Source organism: Phocoena phocoena, chromosome X (assembly GCF_963924675.1).
Source record: "Phocoena phocoena chromosome X, mPhoPho1.1, whole genome shotgun sequence".
In the NCBI taxonomy this organism is placed as follows: domain Eukaryota; kingdom Metazoa; phylum Chordata; class Mammalia; order Artiodactyla; family Phocoenidae; genus Phocoena; species Phocoena phocoena.
The window spans coordinates 10,221,179-10,243,928 of record NC_089240.1 but is presented as its reverse complement, the minus strand read 5'-3'; the positions used below and the strand labels follow the sequence as shown (position 1 = coordinate 10,243,928).

General features: G+C 40.8%; 1 non-coding gene across 1 annotated transcript; it reads left to right on the top strand.

Moving 5' to 3' along the window:
• Positions 1-22,368: 22,368 nt before the first annotated feature.
• Positions 22,369-22,441, top strand: TRNAW-CCA (transfer RNA tryptophan (anticodon CCA)). The gene has a single exon. It is a non-coding gene; the product is annotated as a tRNA-Trp (tRNA).
• Positions 22,442-22,750: the final 309 nt, after the last annotated feature.

Here is a 22,750-nt window from a genome sequence, read left to right as displayed (position 1 = left end):
TCCATTCAAGGTCAACACTGTTGTCAGGAGAGACCAGTGGTACCTACCTGGATACCTGCAAAAATCTCACGGATACGACAGCGGAGAGACGTCACAACAACTACCTGGATGTGAACGACTCCTCAATACTTAAAGGATTAAACAAATTTTAACTAAAATACAGAGAGTGTAAACTCGTGTTGACTAGAATTAGTAAGGACTCTTAGCAGTTCTTACCCGAACACCTGCAACAAAATCACGCTAACGAGAAGCGTTAGGAACGCCATCATCACTTACCTACGTACATGAAGAACAGATGGTCTGTGATGTGCTTTAGGCCCACATCCGCACTTACCTAGCTACCAGCAACATCCCATGTTATCTACCACTGGTAGCTCACCATCATGTCCCGACAGGAGCCTGAAAACACATTTAGAGAATGTGTGTGATATCCATATTATTCTAGGGTACACCTTCAGATACCCTTGGTCAGTTGCATACTTTTGAGACTCATCACCATTACCTGGAAACTTGCAGAAGTCTAGAACTAAACCCTAGTAAGAGATACCTTCTTCTCTTGAAGAGGTATTTCAAATTGCATGCTCACTACCGTGGTGATGAACAACAGGATAAATTACCTGGACACCTGCACATCCTCTTATCAGTAGGAGGGTATAACATGGTATTTTGGAACGTGAATATAGTAAAACATCATGTTCACTAGTGTTGTTAGGGACAGATTAATATCTTTATGGCGTACAAGCCAAAGATAAAGCTAATACAGTAACTGTAAGTTAAAATATAAAGAGCCTTCAAAATATCATTGATTACACACATATCTGAAAATAAGAAGGTCTAATGAATTAATGTGACATCTCGTACCTTTACACTAGCCAACACCGTAACAGGATATCTGCAGGGAAAAAATATGGGAACACTGTGTTCAGGGTTTGGGACATCATCCTCTCTTATGCAGACATCTGAAGACAGTTGGTCTGTACTCTGCTGTAAGGTCCTCAGCATCACTTACCTGGTTACTCGCAGGGTCCCATTAACGACCATCACTAGGTTCACTGCAACGTCACCGCTAATATAACATGAAAAAACACACTTGACGAGGGAGTTTAGGGCAAAAAAATCGCTTTACCTAAAAAAAAAAAAAAAAGACTACGTGTAATTAATTCTGATTATTTGCATCATTAGGGGAATCATCAACTCTATGTGGGTCTTGGAGGCGCTTCAAGGTTAACACCACTGTTGGGCACACTATCATCTCTTGTCTGAGGACCTGTAAAAATTTCATGGTCAACATGGTGCTGTGGAACAGCAGGATAAGTTACCTGGATACCTGCATATCCTTCCATCACAGCTAAGGTGAAACATACATTATACCTAAACTCTAAACTGATTAGTAGCATTGGTTGGGACCATATCGTTTCTTAACTGACCTCTTTAAGAAAAAACATAGTACCAGAAAAGTTAGAAAACCATCCACACTTAACCTACCTGTCAGATGGGCAGATTATTTGAAGGGTCCTAAAGATCTACACCGTTCCATACCCAGATAAAAGCAAAGTCCCGTCATTGCGCATTATGAGGTTTATCGTGGTCTCTTGACAGAAACCTGAAAAACAAATTGTGACAAATGTGTCTACAGCGTATCTTTTCTCCCAGGACACTTCAAATAACCTTGTCCACTTCCATCACTGCAGGACCCATCAACTCTACTTGAAATCTTGTATTACTGCAGGATCTATGCCACTGTGAGACACCGTCACGTTTTGACTACTTACCTGCAAAAATACTAGGGGAACCTGTGTGACCTACAATTCCATTTTTATTACATGAATACCCATGGACTGCTCAACACTCACATGCTTAAACACAAATTTCCTCTTAAATATGAAAAAGTCAGATGTTTGCTAGCATTGGTAAAAAGCACTATTATCATTTCGACCTGAATATCTGAAAAGAAACCACATGGTAAAACAAGTTCAAGCAATCAACATCAATTAACTAGATACATGAAGACCGGCGGGTGTCATGTAGCGAAGCTGCACCTCATGACATACCTGGATACCAGAAATGTCCCCCCTTAATGACCACTGTCAGGTTCATTGAGGTCACTTGACAGGAACCGGAAAAATACATTACGATGTACGTGTGAAAGGATGCAATTATTCTTCCAGGACACCTGCGGGAACCTTAGTCACTGCATCATTACGAGACCTTCAACTGTATCTGAATTCTTGCTGTATTCCAAGGTCTACACCACTGCCAGGTAAGACCGTGTTTCTTTATCGGACACCTGCAAAATTTCCACGGTTACTGCTGTGGTTGAGGACATAATGTTAATTCCCAGGATATGGCAATCCCTCAACACTCACAGGGTTCAACAAAAATGTTCTCTACGTTATAAAAGGTGAAAACTAATGGTTTTTAGAACCAGTAAGGACTCTATAATTTTCTTCCTGAATACCAGCTAAGAGGCTGTTGTGACAACAACCGTGAGAGACGCCATCATCCTTTAGCTGGCTATCTGGAGATCAGATGGCCTGTGCCGTGATTTAGGCCCACATCATCACTTACCTGCACCCTAACAGTGTCCCCATTAACATCAATGCTAGGTTCAAAGGGATGCCTTGACAGGAACCTGAAAAAGACATTCGGAAAGCTGTGTTAAAGGACACAACTTTTTCTACCAGGATATCTGCAAATATCCTTATGGAGTAAACCAACCCTGCCTGCATGCTTTCATTCATGAAAGATCAGTACTGATGTCAAATAAAATCATCATTACTTCACTGGATACCTGCAAAAACTCTGTGGGTACTACTGGGGCTGGGGACACCATGATAAATACCTAGATATGTGTCATCCTTCAACACGCACAGGGTTAAACACAAACTTTTTCTAATATAAAAAGTGAAAACATGTTTTCTAGAATTGGTAAAGCTCTATCATTTCTTACCTGAATACCTGCGTGAAAGAAAGAATTCATGTTAATCTAAGTGTGAGAACACATCATCACTTACCAAGATGTAGGAAGGCCAGATGGCCTGTGCTGTGGTTTAGGCCCAGGCCATCACTTACCTCGATACCAGCGATGTCACATGTTAACTACCACTGAGAAGCCCACCTAGTTATCTTGACATGTATCTGAAAAACACATCACACAAAATGTGTTCGGTACACATCTCATTCTACCTGTGCACCTGCAAATTCCATTGATCAATTATATCATTTACGGATGCATAAACATTATCTGCGTAACTGCAGAAACCTGAGGTCAAACCGTAGTAAAAGAACCGTCCTCTTTTGAAGGGATACCTGCAAAAATCCCATGGTCAGTATCCTGGGTATGGAAAATACAACAAATTACCTGGCAACCATCACAATAATGTAAAAAAAAGATCTCTGAACAAGAATAGAGTAATTTCTCATGCTGACGAATACTATTAGGGACAAACTCATTTCTGAAGTACTACATGCCAAAATAAGGGTAATTTAAGAATCTTCAAAATATCATTAATTACCTACAGATCTGAAAATAAGAAGGTATCTAATGAATTAACGTCACATCGTCTCCTACCTGTACACGAGGCAAAGAACTTAACGGGAAACCTATAAAAAAGCATGGTACACTGTGTTAGAGACACCATTCTCATTCGCCTAGATATCTGAAAATCTAATCATCTGTATTGAGGTAAGACTCACTTTATCACATACCTGGTTACTAGCAAGGTCCCACTGACAACTGTTATTTCGATCATTATGATGTCACAATGACTGCTAGAAACTTGAGAGATGCATTCCACAGTTGTGTAAAGGACACGCTTGTTTATATGCAAAATCAGTAGCCTTGCAAATAATCTTGGTCACATCCATCATTAGGGGAAGCATATACACTACCTGGATTTTGGAAGAACTTTAAGGTCAACACCACTGTTGGGCACACTATCATCTCTTCTATGAGTACCTGAAGAAACCTCATGGTTAATACTTCAACAGTAGAATAAGTTACCTGGACCTGCACTACCCTCTATCACTATTTAAACACGCATTATATTAAACACACGTTATATCAAAATTCTAATAAAAAAGGCACATACTTACTAGCACTGGTTGAGACAAGGTCATTTCTTAACTGAATACCTGCTAAAAAAAAAAAAACCCAGGGCTTCCCTGGTGGCGCAGTGGTTGGGAGTCCGCCTGCCGGTGCAGGGGATGAGGGTTCGCGCCCCGGTGTGGGAAGATCCCACGTGCCGTGGAGCGGCTGGGCCCGTGGGCTATGGCTGCTGGGCCTGCGCGTCCGGAGCCTGTGCTCCGCAACGGGAGAGGCCACAGCAGTGAGAGGCCCGTGTACCGCAAAAAAAAAAAAAAAAAAAAAAAAAAAAAAAAAAAAAAAAAACCCAAAACGAAACCATGGTAATACAACAGTTAGGAACACCATCCACACTAGCTTACATATGTGACGATCAGACTGTTTGAGGCAGCTAAAGGCCCACGTCACCACTTACCTGGATACAAGCCAAGTCCCATTAATGGTCATTTCGAGACTCACCATGACTTCTTGACAAGAATGTAAAGAACGCTTTGAGACAAATATGTCTATGGACACACCTTTTCTTCTAGGACACTGCAAATCACCTTGCTCACTGCCATCACTGCAGGCCCCATCAGTTCTCCCTGGATTCGTGCCGTACACCAAGGTCTATACCAAAGTTAGACACACCGTCATCGATTCCCAGCTCACTTGCAAAGACGCCGTGCCACACAATTCCATCATCATGACATGGATGCCCACGACCTGCTCAACACTCCCACGACTAAACGGAAATTTTCTCGAAAATGGCAAATAGTAGCATATCATGATTGCTACAATTGGTAAAACACTATCATTTCTTACCTGATTCCTCGGAAGAAAAACACACATGGTAAGTAACTGACCTAGGTATGTGAAGAGCACATGGTCTGACATGGTGAAGGTGCACATCATTACACATCATGGCTTACCTGGATACCAGAAATGTCCCCAGAAAATGACCGCTGTAAGCTTCATCCCTTGACAGGAACCTGGAAAGCACATTCTGATATATGTGTAAAAGGACACAACTTGCTCTAGCAGGACACCTGCAAACAACCTTGGTCATTTCCATCATTATGAAATCAACTCTACCTCAATACTTCCAGGACACTCTGAGGCCAAGGACACCGTCAGGCAATAACGCTTCTTTACAGGATACCTGCAAAATTTCCGTGGCCACTACTGTGGTTGGGATATCATGATAAATACCTGATATGTGGAATCCCTCATGACTCACAGAGTTCAAGGTTTGCTCTAAAAAATGAAAACTGAAAGCTAATGGCTTCAAGAATTGGAAAGGAATCTGTCCTCACCTGAATATCTGCAAAGGAGTCATGGTAACAAGTGTCAGGCTCACAGTCATCACTTACCTACGTATGCGCAGGTCAGGTGGCTTGTGCTGTGGGTGAGGCCCACGTCGTCACATACCTGCCCCCCAACAGTGTCCCCCGTTAACACTAGCGCTAGGTTCAGAGTGATGCCTGGACAGGAACCTGGAAAAGACATGAGATATGGCCTTGCTACCAGGACACCTTGGTTATGTTATCATTATAAGACACATCAACTCTACCTGGATACTTGCAGTACTCCAAGGTCAACACCAAGGTTGGAAAGCCACAGTTCCTTGGCAGGACATCTGAAAAACCCTAGGGGAAGTAGTGTGGTGGGAAAACCATAATAAATATCTGCATATGTGCAGTCCCTCGACACTTAAGAGTGTTAAATTTTTTCTAAAATATAAAAAGTGAAAACTATTGTTTTCTAGATCGGCAAGGACACTATTATTTCTTACCCTGATCCCTGAAAAAAAAACCATGGTAACAGGAAGTGTTAGGCCACATCCTTACGTACTCAGATATCTGGATATCAGAAGGCCTGTGCTGTGCTTTACGCTCACATCATCACTTACCTGGACAACATCAAGGTCCCATGTGCAAATCCATCTATCACTACTGTGTTAAATACATATTATCGCTAAAGAAGACTACTAAAAATCTCACTCCCACTAGTATTATTAGGGACACATTAAATTCCTAACTGATCACATGCCAAAAACAAAGTCAATATGAGACACTGAAATCAGGAATTATGTAGATGTCTGAATATAGGAACGTCTTGAATCAGTGAATATCACATGATCTCATATTGGCATAACAAGCAAGGATCTTAACATGATACCTGCAAAAAAAAAGACATAAAAAAATATTAGGGACAGCATCCTCACTTACCTAGATATTGAAGTTCACACGGTCTGCACTGTGGTAAGACGCACTTTAACACTTACCTGGTTAAGTGTTACGCTAGTAACCGTTAGGTTCACCCTGTTCTCCTAACAGGAACCTGATGAAATACACGCAACAAATGTGTGCAAGACACAACTTCTTCCACCAGGATGCCTGCACCTAACCTTGTTCACCTCTATTATTGAGGAACACATCAACCCTACCTGGATCCTTGCATCCATTCAAGGTCAACACTGTTGTCAGGAGAGACCAGTGGTACCTACCTGGATACCTGCAAAAATCTCATGGATACGACAGCGGAGAGACGTCACAACAACTACCTGGATGTGAACGACTCCTCAATACTTAAAGGATTAAACAAATTTTAACTAAAATACAGAAAGTGTAAACTCGTGTTGACTAGAATTAGTAAGGACTCTTAGCAGTTCTTACCCGAACACCTGCAACAAAATCACGCTAACGAGAAGCGTTAGGAACGCCATCATCCCTTACCTACGTACGTGAAGGACACATGGTCTGTGATGTGCTTTAGGCCCACATCCGCACTTACCTAGCTACCAGCAACGTCCCATGTTATCTACCACTGGTAGCTCACCATCATGTCCTGACAGGAGCCTGAAAACACATTTAGAGAATGTGTGTGATATCCCTATTATTCTAGGGTAAACCTTCAGATTTCCTCAGTCAGCTGTATCATTTTGTATCCCTTCAACGTTACCTGTGTACTTGCAGAACTGCAAGGTCACACCCTAGAAAGAGACTCCTTCCTCTCCTGAAGGGATAACTGCAAAAATACCAGAGTCAATAAAGCAGTGGTCGACTGTATGATAGATCACCTGGATACATATATGTTGCTGGATCATTCCAAGTGTTAAATACACACTAGTTCCAAATAAATAATAAAATCTTATTCTTAGTAATATTACTGGGAACATGTTAATTTCTGAACTGCATACATGCCAAAAACAAGGTAAATTTTTTTTTTTTTTGCAGTACGCGGCCCTCTCACTGTTGTGGCCTCTCCCGTTGCGGAGCACAGGCTCCGGACGCGCAGGCTCAGCGGCCATGGCTCACGGGCCCAGCTGCTCCGCGGCATATGGGATCTTCCCAGACCAGGGCACGAACCCGTGTCCCCTGCACCGGCAGGCGGACTCTCAACCACTGCGCCACCAGGGAAGCCCACAAGGTAAATTTAAGAGCCTTGAAAACATTAATTATGTAGAGATCTGAATATAAGAAAGTCTCTAATAAGTTAATGCCACGTCATCTCGTATCTGTATACTAGCAAAGACCTTAACAGGATACCTGCAAAAGAAAACCAAAAACAAAACAAAAGTATGGTATCACAAGTGTTAGGACACCAACAACACTTACCTGGATATTGAAAATTAGATAGTCTACATTGTGGCTAGACCCACTTTTCGGTTACTTGGTTATGATCAAGCTTCCATTAACAACCATTCTTAGGTTCACTGTGTTCTCTTCACAGGAACTTGAAAAAACACATGGATAAGATGTGTTTAAGGACCCAACTTGTTCTACCAGTACACCTGCACATCACCCTGTTCACTACTATTATTACCTAAGACATCACCTCTACCTGGATACTAGCATTAAATCAAGGTTAATACCACGGTCACGAGAGACCGTCATTTCTTGACTGGACACCTGCAAAAATCCTATCCTTACCAGTGTGGTGAGAAACTCCAATTACCAACACGATCAATCCCTGAACACTTACACTGGTAAACATAACTTTTCTGTAAAATATGAAAGTATGAACACATGGTTACTAGAATTGGTAAGAATGCTATCATTTCTTACCTGAATATCTGCAAAGAAATCATTCTAACAAGAAGTGTGAGAGACACTTCCTATCACTTACCTAAATATATGCAGATCACATGATCTATGCTGTTGTTTAGGCCCAAATCATCCCTTACCTCCATACCTGCTAGGTGTCTTGTTAACTACCATTGAAATACCTGACAAACGTGTTGTGGGAAATGTTCATTACATGTCCTGTTCTACCTGTACACCGACAACATTCCCTTGGTCAGTTGTATCATTTTGTAGCCCATCAGTGTTAGCTGGGTAACTGCAGAACTCCAAGGTTCAACCCTAGTAAGAGGTACCTTCTGTTTTTGAAGGGATACCTGTAGAAATTCTACGGTCAATATCGTTGTGATGGACAATGTCATCAATTACTTGGATACTTGCATATATATTATCACGGGTATAAAAAACATTATTTCTAAACAAGAATACAGTTAATGCTCTTGCTTACTAGTGTTGTTCAGGAAGAATTAATTTCTTAACTGTATACATGCCAAAAGCAAGGTTATTTTAAGAATCATGGGAACATCATTAATTAATTACCTAGATGTGTGGAAACAACTAAAGTCTCTAATGAGTTAATATCCCATAATATCATACGTCCTTACTAGCAAAGACCTTAATGAGATACCGGCAATAAACATGATAACACATGTGTTAGGGACATCATCCTCACTTACTAGGTATTGAAGATCAGACAGTCTGCATTGTAGTAAGACCCGCTTTATCACTCACCTGGTTACTAGCAATGTCCTGGTAATGACCACCGTTAGATTCACCATGATTCCTTGACTGGAATCTCAAAAAAACACACATGACAAATACATTTAAGGAAACAACTTGCTCTACAATGACACCTGCAAATAATCTTGGTCACTTTCATCAATGAGGGAACCATCAACCCGGCAGTACTTCAAGGCCAATAATGTTCTTAGAGACACCATCACCTCTCTGCAGGGCACATGTAAAAATCTCCCGATCAGTACTGTGGTATGGAACTGTAGGGTCCCTTACCTGCATATACCTCTAGCACTACCTAGGTTCAACATACATTATATTTAAATTCTCATCCTGTAAGGTCTAATGCTTACTAGATTTGGTTGAGACAGTGTCACATCTTACCTGAATATCTTTAAAAAAAAAAAACATGGTGCACAAATGTTAGACACACCATCCTCACTTACCAAGAAATCTGAAGATCAGATATTTGAAGGGGGCTTAAAGACATATCATCACTTACCTGGATATAAGCAAAGTCTCTGTTAACAATCACTCATGAAGTCACCATGGTTTCTTGATTGGACCCTGAAAAATATATTGCGACAAATGTGTCCAGGGAGACACATTTTCACCTGGATACCTTAAATGACCTTCCTCATCCATCACTGTAGGACCTATCGACCTACCTGATATTTGCAGTCGTCCAAGTTCTACACCACTGTTAGAGACGCCATCAACTCTTCACTGCACACCTGCAAATATCCCATGGTTACTACTGTGACATCATCCTCATTTACCTAAATCTGAAGATCACATGATCTGTAAGGTGCTTAAGGCTCACATCATCACTTACTGGGATTCATGCAAAGTCTCTTGATGATGATGATGAGGTTCACTATGATCTCTTGACTGGAACCTGAAAAACACATGGTGACAAATGTTTTATCTACGGACACACAAGAATTCCTGCAAATAACCTTCTTCACTTCCACCACTGCAGGACCCATCAACTAGATTTTTGCAGTATTCAAGGTCTAGCCATATTTAGAGACACCATCATCTCTTGACTTTACATCTACAAAACCCCATGGTTACTATTATGAAGCAGAATTCCAGGATAGTTACCTGAGTAAATGCAGATTACTCAATACTCGCAGGGTTAAACATACATTTTCTGTAAAATATAAAACAGCAGGATAAAAAAAAAAAAAACAGCAGGATAACACGGTCACTAGAACTGGAAAACATTATCATTTCTTACCTGACTACCTGCTAAGAACTCACACGTGAAACCCATGTAAGTGATCCAACATCATTTACGCAGATATATGAAGATCAGGTGGTCTCTGATATGAAGATCATCACTTACCTAGATATCAGAAATGTCCCCCTGTTAATGACCACTGTTTAATTTATCATGGTATCTTGATAGGAACCTGACAACCACCTTGTGAAATATATGTTAAAGGACACAACTTTTTTTTACCAGAACATATGCAAACAACCATGGTGACTCCATCATTATAGAGCATATCAAGTCTATCTGGACACTTGGATTAATTCAAGGTCAATACCATTATCAGATAACATCATAATTTCTTACAAAAACCCTATAAAAATCCCATGATTACTACCTGGGGGCGGGGATGGGGAAGACCATGATAATTACCTGAATACGTACAATCCCTCAGCGCTCACAGAGTTAAACATAATTTTTCTCTAAAATGTAAGATGTGGAAACCAATGGTTATAAGAATTGGTTAGGAATGTATCATTTATGACTTGAATACCTGTAAAAATCATGGTAACAAGAAGTGTCAGGGATATATCACCTCTTACCTATATATATGAAGACCAGATGGTCTGTGCTGTGGTTTAGGACCAAATCATCACTTACCTTGATATCCCATGTTCACTATCATTGATAAGCTCACCGTGACATGTTGACATGAATCTGAAAAACACATCGTGAAAAATATGTTTGGTACACATCTTATTCTGCCTGAACACCTGCAAATTCCCTTTGTCACGTATACGATTTCAGGACCCATGAATGTTACCTGGATACTTGCAGAAGTCCAGAGTCAAACCTTAGAAAAAGACATCATCCTTTCTTGGATGGATGCCTGCAAAAATCCCATGGTCGAGGACTTCCCTGGTGGTCCAGTTGTTAAGACCCCATGTTTCCACTGCAGTGGGTATGGGTTCGATCCCTGGTCGGGGAACTAAGATCCTGCATGCTGCGTGGCGCGGCCAAAAATAAATAAATAAATAAATAAATCCCATGGTCAACTAGGTGTGATGGAGAATAAGATAAATTATTTGGATGCCTGCAAACCTATCACTACGAATGTTAAATACACATTAGTTCTAAAAAAGAAGATAGTAAAATCTCATGCTTACTAGTGTTGTTATGAACCAATTAACTTCTTAACAGCATACATGCCAAATAAGAGGTTAATAAAAGAGTTTCTATAACATCATTCATTTCTAGATATCTGAAATAAAGAAGGTCTCCCATGGGTTAATGTAACATAATTCCCTATGTGTATACTAGCAAAGACCGTAATGAGATACCAGCAAAAAAATACGGTAACACAAGTGTTAGGGACACTATCCTCACTTACCTAGATATTTGAGGATCAGATTTGAGGTCTGTATTGTGGTAAGACCCACATTATCTTTACCTGGTTAAGAGCAAAATCCCACTGATGTCCACTGAGAGCTTAACTGTGATCTCTTGACTGGTACCTGAAAAAAATGTAACAAATGTGTTCGAGGACACAACCTCTTCTACCAGGGTATGTGTAAATAACCTTGGTTATTTCTATCATTATGGGACACATCAACTAGACATGGATACTTCCAGTATTCCAAGGTTAATACCATTGTCACGAGGCCATCATTTGGTGAATGTACACCTACAAAATCCCCACGTTACCTCTGTGTTGTGGAGCACCATGATTGTTACCTGAACACATACTCACTCAGCACTCTAATGGTTAAATATAAATTTTCCCTAAAATATAAAAAATGAAAACCCATGGTTTCTACAATGGTAAGGACTCTACATTTTCATACCTCAATAGCATGCAATAAAATTATCTTAAGTATTATTGATACCATCACCACTTACCTATCTCTCTGAAGATCAGATGGCCTGGGCTGTTGTTTAGGCCCTCATTATCACACACCTTGATACCAGCCATGTCTCACATTAAGTATCAACTACAAGCTACCCCCGATCATGGTTACTAGAATTGGTGAGGACTGTGTTATTCTAAACGGAATAGCTGTACCAAATACACGGTCAGAAAGTGTTAGGGACGCCATCACCACTTACCTACATTTCTGAAGGTCAGATGGCCTGTGCTCTGGTTTAGGCCCACATCATCACTTACCTGGACATTAGCAGCGTCCCCATTAATGAGCACTGTTAGGTTTACCATTATGTCTTGACAGGAGCCTGAAAAACATATTATGAAATACGTGTCAAAGGACACAATTTATTCTACCAGGGTACCCGGAAATAACCTTGTTTACTTCTATTATTATGGGACACATCAACTCTACCTGCATATTAGCAGCATTCCAAGGTCAGCATCATTTTGGGGGTAAGACCATCATTTCCTAACTGTATACCTGCAAAAATCCCATGGTTACTATTGTAGGAAGGAACACCATAATTACCTGTAGACTTGTAATCTCTGGACACTTGGAAGGTAAAACAAATTTTCTCTCAAAATATAAAATGTAAACACTCATGGGCTCTAGAATTGGTAAGGACTCTATCATTTCTTACTTAAATAGCTATAATAAAAACATGTTAAGTGTTAGGGACACTACTGTCACTTACTTAGATATCTGAAAATCAGATGGCCTGTGCTATGGTTTAGGCCTACATCATCACTTACCTGGACACCAGCAAAATCCCTGTCAATGACCATGGTAAAGTTCACACTTACCTGGACACCAGCAAAATCCCTGTCAATGACCATGGTAAAGTTCACACTTACCTGGACACCAGCAAAATCCCTGTCAATGACCATGGTAAAGTTCACACTTACCTGGACACCAGCAAAATCCCTGTCAATGACCATGGTAAAGTTCATCATGCTTTCCTGACTGAAACCTGACAAACACATTGTTAAAAATGTTTCTACTTATACATCTTTTTTCTCCTGGATACTTGTATTCCATTGTTTGCACCTTTGTTAGTAACAATATCCTTTGTTGACTGGACACTTGTAAAAAACCTAGTAAACGGTAAGGGCTAATTCTTAGTAGTGTTTATGAGAGCACTAACTTTTCTTACCTGATATCTGCAAAAACAAAGCAAAACATGGTGACACAGATGTTCGGGACACCATCATCATTTACCTAGATTTCTGAAGGTCAGAAGGGCTATAGCGTGGTAAGACTCACATAGTCACTTACCGCATCCAGCAAAGTGTCTGAAGGTCAGAAGGGCTATAGCGTGGTAAGACTCACATAGTCACTTACTGCATCCAGCAAAGTGTCATTAACCACCATTGTTAGGGTCACTGTGATCCCCTGACTGGAACCTAAAAGAAACACACTGTGACAGATGTATTTAAGGACGTAACTTTTCCTAGCAGGACACTGGCAAAGAACTTTTGTCACTTCCAACTTTATGGGCACATCAATGTTATCTGAACACTGGCAGAACTTCAAGGTTAACACTATTGTTACAGGTACCATCATCTCTTGACCTTGTACCTGTAAAAGTCTCATGGTCAACACTGTGGTGGAGAACGTTATGCATACTTACCTGGATACCTTCAAATCTCTCATTCATTCCTAAAGTTAAACACACATTATCTCTAAACTAGAAAACTAGCTAAACTAGATCTCACAGTTATCAGTGTTTGTAAGCCCCGTATCATTCTTTTACCTGAATATTTGCAAAAAACATGGTACTAACACGTGTTGGGGACACCATCATTGCTTACCTAGATTTCTGAAAATCAGATGGTCTATATAATGTTTAAGGTGCACGTCATCACTTGCCTGGATTCCATGATCTTCACCATTATCTCATGATTTGGGGCCTACGAAAACACATCATGGCAACTATGATTAGGGGTACGTCTCCTACATGGACCTCAAAAAATCCTATGATCACTACTATCATTAGAGGAATCATGATCTCAACCTGGATCCTTCAGTTCTAAGGTCAACACTGTAGGTAGAGACACCATCATCTCTTGACTGGGACCTGAAAAAAATACATGGTGGCAACCCTGGTTAGGAAAACATGTTCTTCCACCTGGGCCTCTGCTAATTCCATCTGCCAATTCCATTATGGCAACCACCAACTCTACCTGGATATCTAGAGAATTCTAAGGTCAACACCGTAGTTTTGGACACCATCTGCTATTCACTGGATACCTCAAAAATCCCATAGTCACTACTACAGTGAGAGCGCTGTGATATATTATCTGGATACTTGCAAGTATCTTTGTCACTACTAAGTTTTAAGACAAAATCAACCCTGAACTAGAAAACAGTAAAATCTGATGGTTGCTATTTTTGTTAGGGACATTAAAATTTCGTACCTGGATACCTACAAAAACACATGGTTATGATAAGAGTTTGGGACAGCATCATCACTCTTCTAGATACCTGAAAATCATATGTTCTCTAATGTGTTTAAGGCCCACATCATCTTTTACCTGGATATTAGCAAAGTCTCACATTTACTCCATTAGGTTCACCATCATCTACTGATTGGAACCTGAAAAGTTCCATGGTCTGTACTGTGGTGAGTGACACCATGATAACTTATCTGGACAGTTACAAAATACTGTGAAGTCCACTTGGTTAAAGCCCACATTCTTTCCTTGTCATCTATTAAATCCCAGGGTTACTACTGTGGTAAATTTCAACTTCATTTCTTTACTGGAACCTGCAAAAAATCATGGTGACAACCTTAGAGATATATCATCTCTTACCAGGACACCTGAAAATCCCATGGTCATTGCCATGATTTAAGTCACCATCATTACTTAATGGATACTGAAGGGTAGCAGAGTATGCAACCACAAAATAGGCTTCCTTGGCACAAGGATTATTTTGAGCTTGTTATTTTGAGAAACTGAAGACACAGAAGCTCTGAAAGCAGGGTAGAAGTTACCCTTTTGTAAGGGAAATTTACATTAGAAAGGGGGCTTGCACCAGAAAGAGAGCTATTACTGGAGATCACTTTTTCACCTGAGAGACTTATCTTCATGGCAGAGCAAACTTTGTTTACCATCTATTTCTTCTTCTTGGCTTCCTGTAAATTGCCTTCCTCCCCTTGGAAACCCCAGACCCCTGTCTCTTCCCTTAGCTCAGGATGGTAGGTATATAAGCCTCAGTTGCCTGGCTGCCTTTTCATGTATCTTTGTGGGGCTCCCATATGTACATATGTGCATATGTAATTAAAATCATTTGTTTTTCCCCTGTTAATCTGTCTTTTATTACAGGAGGGTTTCAGCCAAGAACCTAGAACACTAGAGGGAAAATGTGTTTCCTTCCCCTACAATACCTTCATAGTCCCATATTCACTCTAGGTTTACCATCAGTTCTTGACTAGATACTTGCAAAATACCTTGGTTACCATAGTGGTTTACGACACATCATCTTTACCTGGATAAATACAGAAGCCTGTAGTCTTTATTACGTTTAGAAAAACGTATCTTACACGGAGACCTACCAATTATCCAGATAAATGCCATTGTTAGGGACACATCGTCTCTAACCTGGGTAACTATAAAGTATCTTGGTACTACCATTGTCAGTTATACATCATGTCTTACCTGGACACCTTCAACCCATGGTCATCACATTTTTAGGGACACCAGCATCTCTAACCTGAATACTTACAAAATCCCTTGTTCAGTACTGAGGTTAGGATCACTAACATGTCTTGACTGCATATACCTGAAAAATCCCATCATCAATTTCATGGTTAAGGACAGCATCATCTCTTCACTAAACCCCTGAAAAATCCCATGGTTGCTTTTGTGGTTAGGTTCACCATCATACCGGGACTACCACAAAACACCATGTTCACTAATGTGGTAAGGGACACGATCAGCTTCTACCTGCCTACCTGAGAAATCCCGATTTCAGTACTGTATTGACAGTTAAGGCCACTATTGTCTCTTAACTGGATATCTACAAAATACCATGGTCACTCCCCTGGTTAAATCGATCATAATTTGGTAGGAACATGTTCCTAGGTAGGAACATCCTCATTTCCTACCTTGATATTTACAAAGTCCCATGGATATAAACATAGTCAGGGTCTCTGCTGTCTTTTTACGCTCCATCTACAAAATCCCATGGCACTAACATAGTTAAGGATACCACCATTTCTTCCCAGGATTCCTTCAAAATACTATGGTCACTACAATGGTGACAGCCACTGTCATCTCTTACCCGAACATCTGCCAAGTCCTAGGGTCACTGAATCTCTTGACTAGACATTCTGACTCTGCCTGCCTCACCAGCCTCAGCCTCTCTCATCCTTTATGTGAACGTTCTAAACCGTTGAATCTCCCTGGTTACGGGCAGTAGAATGCTCAAGCCAGCCCTTACCATCTAACAGGAGCTGATAATTGCCATCTCTTGGCAACTCAGTGTTCAGCGGCCTTGAAATAGGCCATGGTGGAGTATTTACACCACAGAAACTGGCAAACGCTGCACATCAAGCCCCTTCTTCTAGGCATTTACCAGGATGTACTGATGAATAAAGTAATAAATGAACAGACGGAGGCACTACTTAATATGACAACTCAATCTTGCTTTCTCATGAATCTGATGTGACTTTTGTGGATGAAGGAATGTGTCAGTTTATTCTACATATGCGTTAAAATTTTTTTTCCAAATTTGTATACTTAATGAAAAAAATGGATAAACACTTACATTACAAATTACTTAGTTTATACTAATGTTGAACTTAGTTTATACAACATTAATGTATATTAATGTTGATCAGGGACTTACAGGATTTCAGTATGTCCAAAGTTGACAGATTTGCAAAAACAACAAAAAAAACCCCAATAGTTAAATATTATTAGACCTAACCAAAAAATTATATATATATATATATATATATATGGTCACCCCATTTACCAGAGCAAATCTTTTACTTCCCTTACCACATAAATTTCTGATTGGGCTTTTCATGCCAATCTAAATTTCTATCAGTAACCATACTTGAATTTCATAAAGTTCTTAGTCACCTTTCCTTCGAAAATCAAGTAAAATGTCAAGAGGGAGAAGCAGCAACCCACATCCCCTCGTTTTAGGTCCACAGCATGGGAACCAATTTTATGGTGATTCTTGGGGGGAAAAAGCGCCACATAATGGCTGCAATTTTGATGGCTGTGTCCTTCAGATTGCCCAGAGGCTAACGGAAGCAGAATGCAATTAGTAAAGGCTCTACTTCTCATATTGAGGTTGGTTTCAGCTTCAAACTTCTTTATTTCTCCTTGCACCCTCACTTTTCTGCAACCCTTCCTGATAACAGAAAACTGATAAGTTAAATGGACCACGGAGATGATAAACACTATGTAAAACTGATAGACCACCAGGCAATTTTCCTTTTATAAAGAAAACCTTCTATTTCTTAATGATTATTCTTAGCTACTAGCCATTTCTACTCACCAAGATCAGCCATCACCCGTGAGAAACAATACTGGTGACAAATTAATGCAGCAACCGGGGCACGAAGGGTCCCTGAGACCACCGTTCTGTCTACTAAACCTACATCCCACCTACTTCACTCTTTCCTTTTTCAAAGTGAAAAAGATGATCTTCTTTGCTAGTAGTGTAATGATCTTGTTACATGCAGTGGTTGAATTCATATGGAATTATTTCCTGCCTCGTAGGAAATTAAATGTGCTTTAAAATTATAATGTGCTACCAACTGGGTTTTTATGTTCAAAACTCCTGGGGTCAGATTCATGTGGGGCTCTCCCTTTTGACACTAAGAGAGAAAATGCTTTACAGTCAGATCTATTACCAGTATGAAAGAGCAACTGAAGAACTTGCCTCTCTGTGTTTATCAGCATCTATTGGGCAACAAGAGACAGCTGAGCCCTGCTGTAGGCAGAACAGAGGGCAAAGTCTGGCATTTGGGCTTCCAGCTATGGCACTTCCTGACTCAGCAAGGACCCTTGTCTTTCCAGCCTTGCATCCTCTCAGGCCATGACTGAGATGACTTCCAAAGTTAACTCTGTATTTTATGTATCTCATATCTTGACTATTATCTCTGAATACAATCACAATACTGTATAGCTGTTATTATACATGTGATATATATCATACATATTAGTATAAATCCTAATAATAACTTTATTTTATGTAAGCTTGGAACTCCAGGGGTTGATACTAAAATTACTATTTTGGTTCTTAAGGTGCTAAGAACAATGATAACATGTATGTGGGGATTCCCCACACCAGCTGGGTGACCCTAACTACCAGGAGAGAGCATCAGATCCCACAGGTTAGGGATTCAGTCTCACAACACTGTTCCCCACCACCACTTCAGCTGCCAATGGCAAGTCCAGACTGTTCTCTGTACTTCTGACTGACGGCCTATAAATCAGAGGTTCCCACAACCCCCTCCTTGTGTTTGATTAATTTGCTGGAATGGCTCACAGAACTCAGAAAAACATTTTACTTATTAGACCACTGGTTTATTATAAAAGAATATAACTCAGGAACAACCAGATTGGATGAGAGACAGAGGGCAAGGTATGGGGAAATGGCACAGAACTCCAAAGCCCTCTCCGAGCGCCCCACTCTCCCAGCACCTCTACATGTTCACCAACATTGAAGCCCCCCAAATCCCATCCTTCTCGGTTTCTATGAAGGCTTCATTATACAAGCATAATTAACTGACTCACTGGCCACTGGTGATTGATTCACCCTCCAGCCCCTCTCCCCTCTCCCTTCCCTGGAAATCAGGGGGTGGGACTGAAAGTTCCAACCCCCTAATCAAGGTTGGTTCCCCTGGCAACCGCCCGGGGGCCCCCCCCGGCCCCCCCCAGTGCCTCCCCCCTCCAGGAGCTTTCCAAAAGTCACCTCAAGAACACAAACCCGGCTGTGGTGGAAAGGGCTTGTTTTGAATAACAAGAGACCCATTTCACCTTTATGGCTCTGAAGGGATTTCAGGAACTGAGGACAGGAGACCAGATATTGTAACAAAAGACGCTCTCATTTACTCTTTTCACTCAGGAAATTCCAAGGGTTTGGGGAAGCTGTGAGCCAGAAACCATGAATGAAGACCAAATCTGTATAAATCTCATAAATCACAATACCAGAGTACTTTTTTAAAAATCAAGAGAAACCACATAGATACACAAACAGAACAGGTTGCCACTTCTAAGCGTACTATTTATCTTAAAAATGAAACTCTTATTTATGAATTCTGATTACTTAACTTCATTATCCTCTCCCTTTTTTTTAAGCAGACACCAAACAATTAGATGTTCTGGGCCCAGTAAAAAATATCAACATCACTGTACATGGATTTGTATATCATTTAACAGATATTTATAAAACCCAGCATTGTTAGTGTCAAATGACAAAACTAAATTTAGTAATGAATTTGATGTCCTTTACTCAAGGGAAAACAATCCATGGAGCAGGGGTAGAGTGCCTCAGAAGCAGCAGACTGCTCTTCTTGAGGGATTATGGGCAAGAAAGAGTTTTAGAGGATACTGGAAGAGGCAACGTGCAAACAGCACACAGCTGGCTAGGAGGCTGTGGATTTCCTTACAAGACGGGCAATCCTATTGTTACCGAATCCAAGCTCGCTCTGCTCACCGCACGACAGGTCAATGAATCGGACACGGACACGAGGTGCTGATGCAAGGAAGACGGCAGAGTCTCCGAAAAACCATCGTATCGGGGTCTGGATGCGGGTTTCTTTTATGGAATCAGAGAGGGAGAGGCAGTGAGGAAGTAAAGTAAAAGGGCCATCAGTCTTGCAAAACATCTCCTGGAATGACAAGCCTCAGAGAGGATCTGTAGTTTCTTGTAGCCATTCACAGGCAGAGAGCTGAACAGCAGAGGGGCAGGGTTCCCTGAGGCAGACCATTATGTACGATTATAATAACAAAAGCAACGAAAAGCAAGGGCTAAAGTCAAAGAAACAGATCCAACATGGAGTCCCATTTAGCTCTTCCCTGTTACACTATTTTCTAGGGTAAGGTGAGCGACCTAAAGCTGAGCTGGAGGGCTGTGACTGGTGTGTGTTAGGTTCCCTTGAGGGGTATTTCTCCTAAGTGCAGGCTGATTTAGGTTTAGAATTGTGATGTGGGCTGTGCCACTGGCGGGGCCTCCATTTTATGGGCTCCGATATACGCATCGACCTTATCATTAGATGTAACAGAAAGTCAAAGATGTGGTAGTATTTCTTTTTTGTTGTAGAAGTTCGGTGTTTGGTGCTATTCAAGGGAACAAAGTACTCTTTTCTGTTTTTTTCTTTTTTCGGTACCCGGGCCTCTCACTGTTGCAGCCTCTCCCGGTGCGGAGCACAGGCTCCGGACACACAGGCTCAGCGGCCATGGCTCACGGGTCCAGCCGCTCCACGGCATGTGGGATCCTCCCGGACCGGGGCCCGAACCCGTGTCCCCTGCATCGGCAGGCGGACTCTCAACCACTGCGCCACCAGGGAAGCCCTCTTTTCTGTTTTTGTTTTTGTTTTGTTTTTTACAGAAAATTGTCACACATCAAAGAGAATGGTTAAACATGAAATAGTCATATGATGAAGTGTTACACAACCATTAAAAACATACTTTAGTTGGCACAATACTGTAAATCAACTATACTTCAATAAAAAACCAAAAATCAAAGAAAAACATACTTTAGAAAATATTGGCTAACCTACAAAAATGCCCATGAAATAATATTGTACGGAAAGGAAAAGATATGCGATATACATATTATAAACTCAATCATATTTAAAATGTGTTATACAGGCAAGAAATAAGGTAAGAAGTAATACACTAAACAGTTCACTCCGAGAGTGGAATAATGAGCGATTTTTATGTTCCTCTGGAGACATTTTGTAGCTTATGAATTTCTGTTTGAGTTATTAACAGGAAGGGGAAGAAACTCCTCATGGTATCACTCTGTTCTCTTCTTGACTGCTTTCTTCGATGAGAACAAGGTTAGACTTACGAGGATTAAGCAGGAGACCATCTCTAAACAGCATCTGCAGCTCAGGAGCTCAAAGATACTGGTTCTCCTCCCTCCACCAAGGCTGCTTCCACAATTTTATCTGTAGCTCTAATTCGGAGTTACTTTGTGTTATTAATCTTTGCTTGTATAACCTGCATGCTAAGCAGACTGATTTTTGCAAGGCCTAGTAGACCTCCAGTAAGAAAATGATGCTATAAATCACTGACCTGTAGGCTTTGCAGAGCAGGATTTTAGGACTTACTTCCTGGGCCTACGAAAAAATAATCCAAAGAGAAGCATTATTGTTATAAGATAAAAATCAGTACAGAGATCAGAAGAATGAGATCATCACGATTTCGGTTTAGTGAAGGAGATAGGCCATGGTGGTTAATTTCTTAGGTTACATCAGGGTTTCTACACCTCAGCACTATTAATACTTTGGACCAGAGAATGTGTGGATAATTCCTTGTTGTGGGAAACTTTCCTGTTCACTGTAGGATGTTTAACAGCATCCTCGACCCACAATCACCCCTCCCCAGTTGTGACAACTAGAAATGTCTCCAGACATCATCAAATGTCCCCTTGGGGATGAAACTGCCCCCAGTTGAGAACCACTGGATTATAGGAAGAAGAAAAATCAAAGCATGATGTTCTTTTATTTTCTCGAAAACTTCTGACCAACAAGACTGCTAATGGAAGTCTACAGACAGGTCATAACAAAACAGATTTAATTTAGAAAGAGGTAGCTGTGGATTTAACCACTTGAACAAAAAGTTGTAATTCTTTTCTTTAGTCCACTGCCTGTTCATGCTAATAAGAGTGCCTTATCAAGCAGTAGGTCTCTTGGGCTGAAACCTACCAATGTGTTTCAGATTCAAGGGAAAAGAGCTGGAAACTCATAAGGTGGAGCAACGGTCTGCTTGTAACTCAGAGAAAGTATATTCTGGAGCAACTTTACTTAAGAATTAACTGCAATGCACAGAACTTGCTAGAAACCCATTCTGCCACTGGGATTTGATACAGTGGAAGTGAAGTCTGGTTCAAACCACAAAACCAAGTATCACTAAAAGATCTTGCTTTTGAAAAGTACATTTAATTTGACCAATCAGTCAGCAAAATATTGTGCTTGTAGAATGCAATTTTAGCTGTAAAGTTGGTTGCCCATTTTAGGGGGCCTCCCACACTTTTGTGGGTTTTAACTCCACGTGTACTACCAGGAGTGACTATCATATGGGAGAAATATCTCCCCTGCTTTGGGTAGGGGGAAGGAAAAGTAACCATTTAAAAATAAGCCGAGGGACTTCCCTGGTGGTCCAGTGGTTAAGACTCCACGCTTCCAATGCAGGGGGCCCAGGTTTGATCCCTGGTCAGGGAACTAGATCCCACATGCCGCAACTAAAGATCCTGCGTGCTGCAACTAAGACCTGGCACAGCCAAATAAATAAATAAATATTATAAAAAACAAAACAAAACTACTAGAGCCTTATCTGACAAACGAGAAGGGCAATTAGACAACTGCAGTCCTTTTTAGCCTTCCTGCTTCACAAAAATGAAGGTGGTAAAAGGGTAAGAAGTGCTTCTGAAGGTCACAGCTCAATGAGTCTGGCCCACTAAAAAAACTGAGATTTAATTATAAGATAATAGAGTGCTCTCCCTCCTTAATATCTTAGCACCACATTGGCAG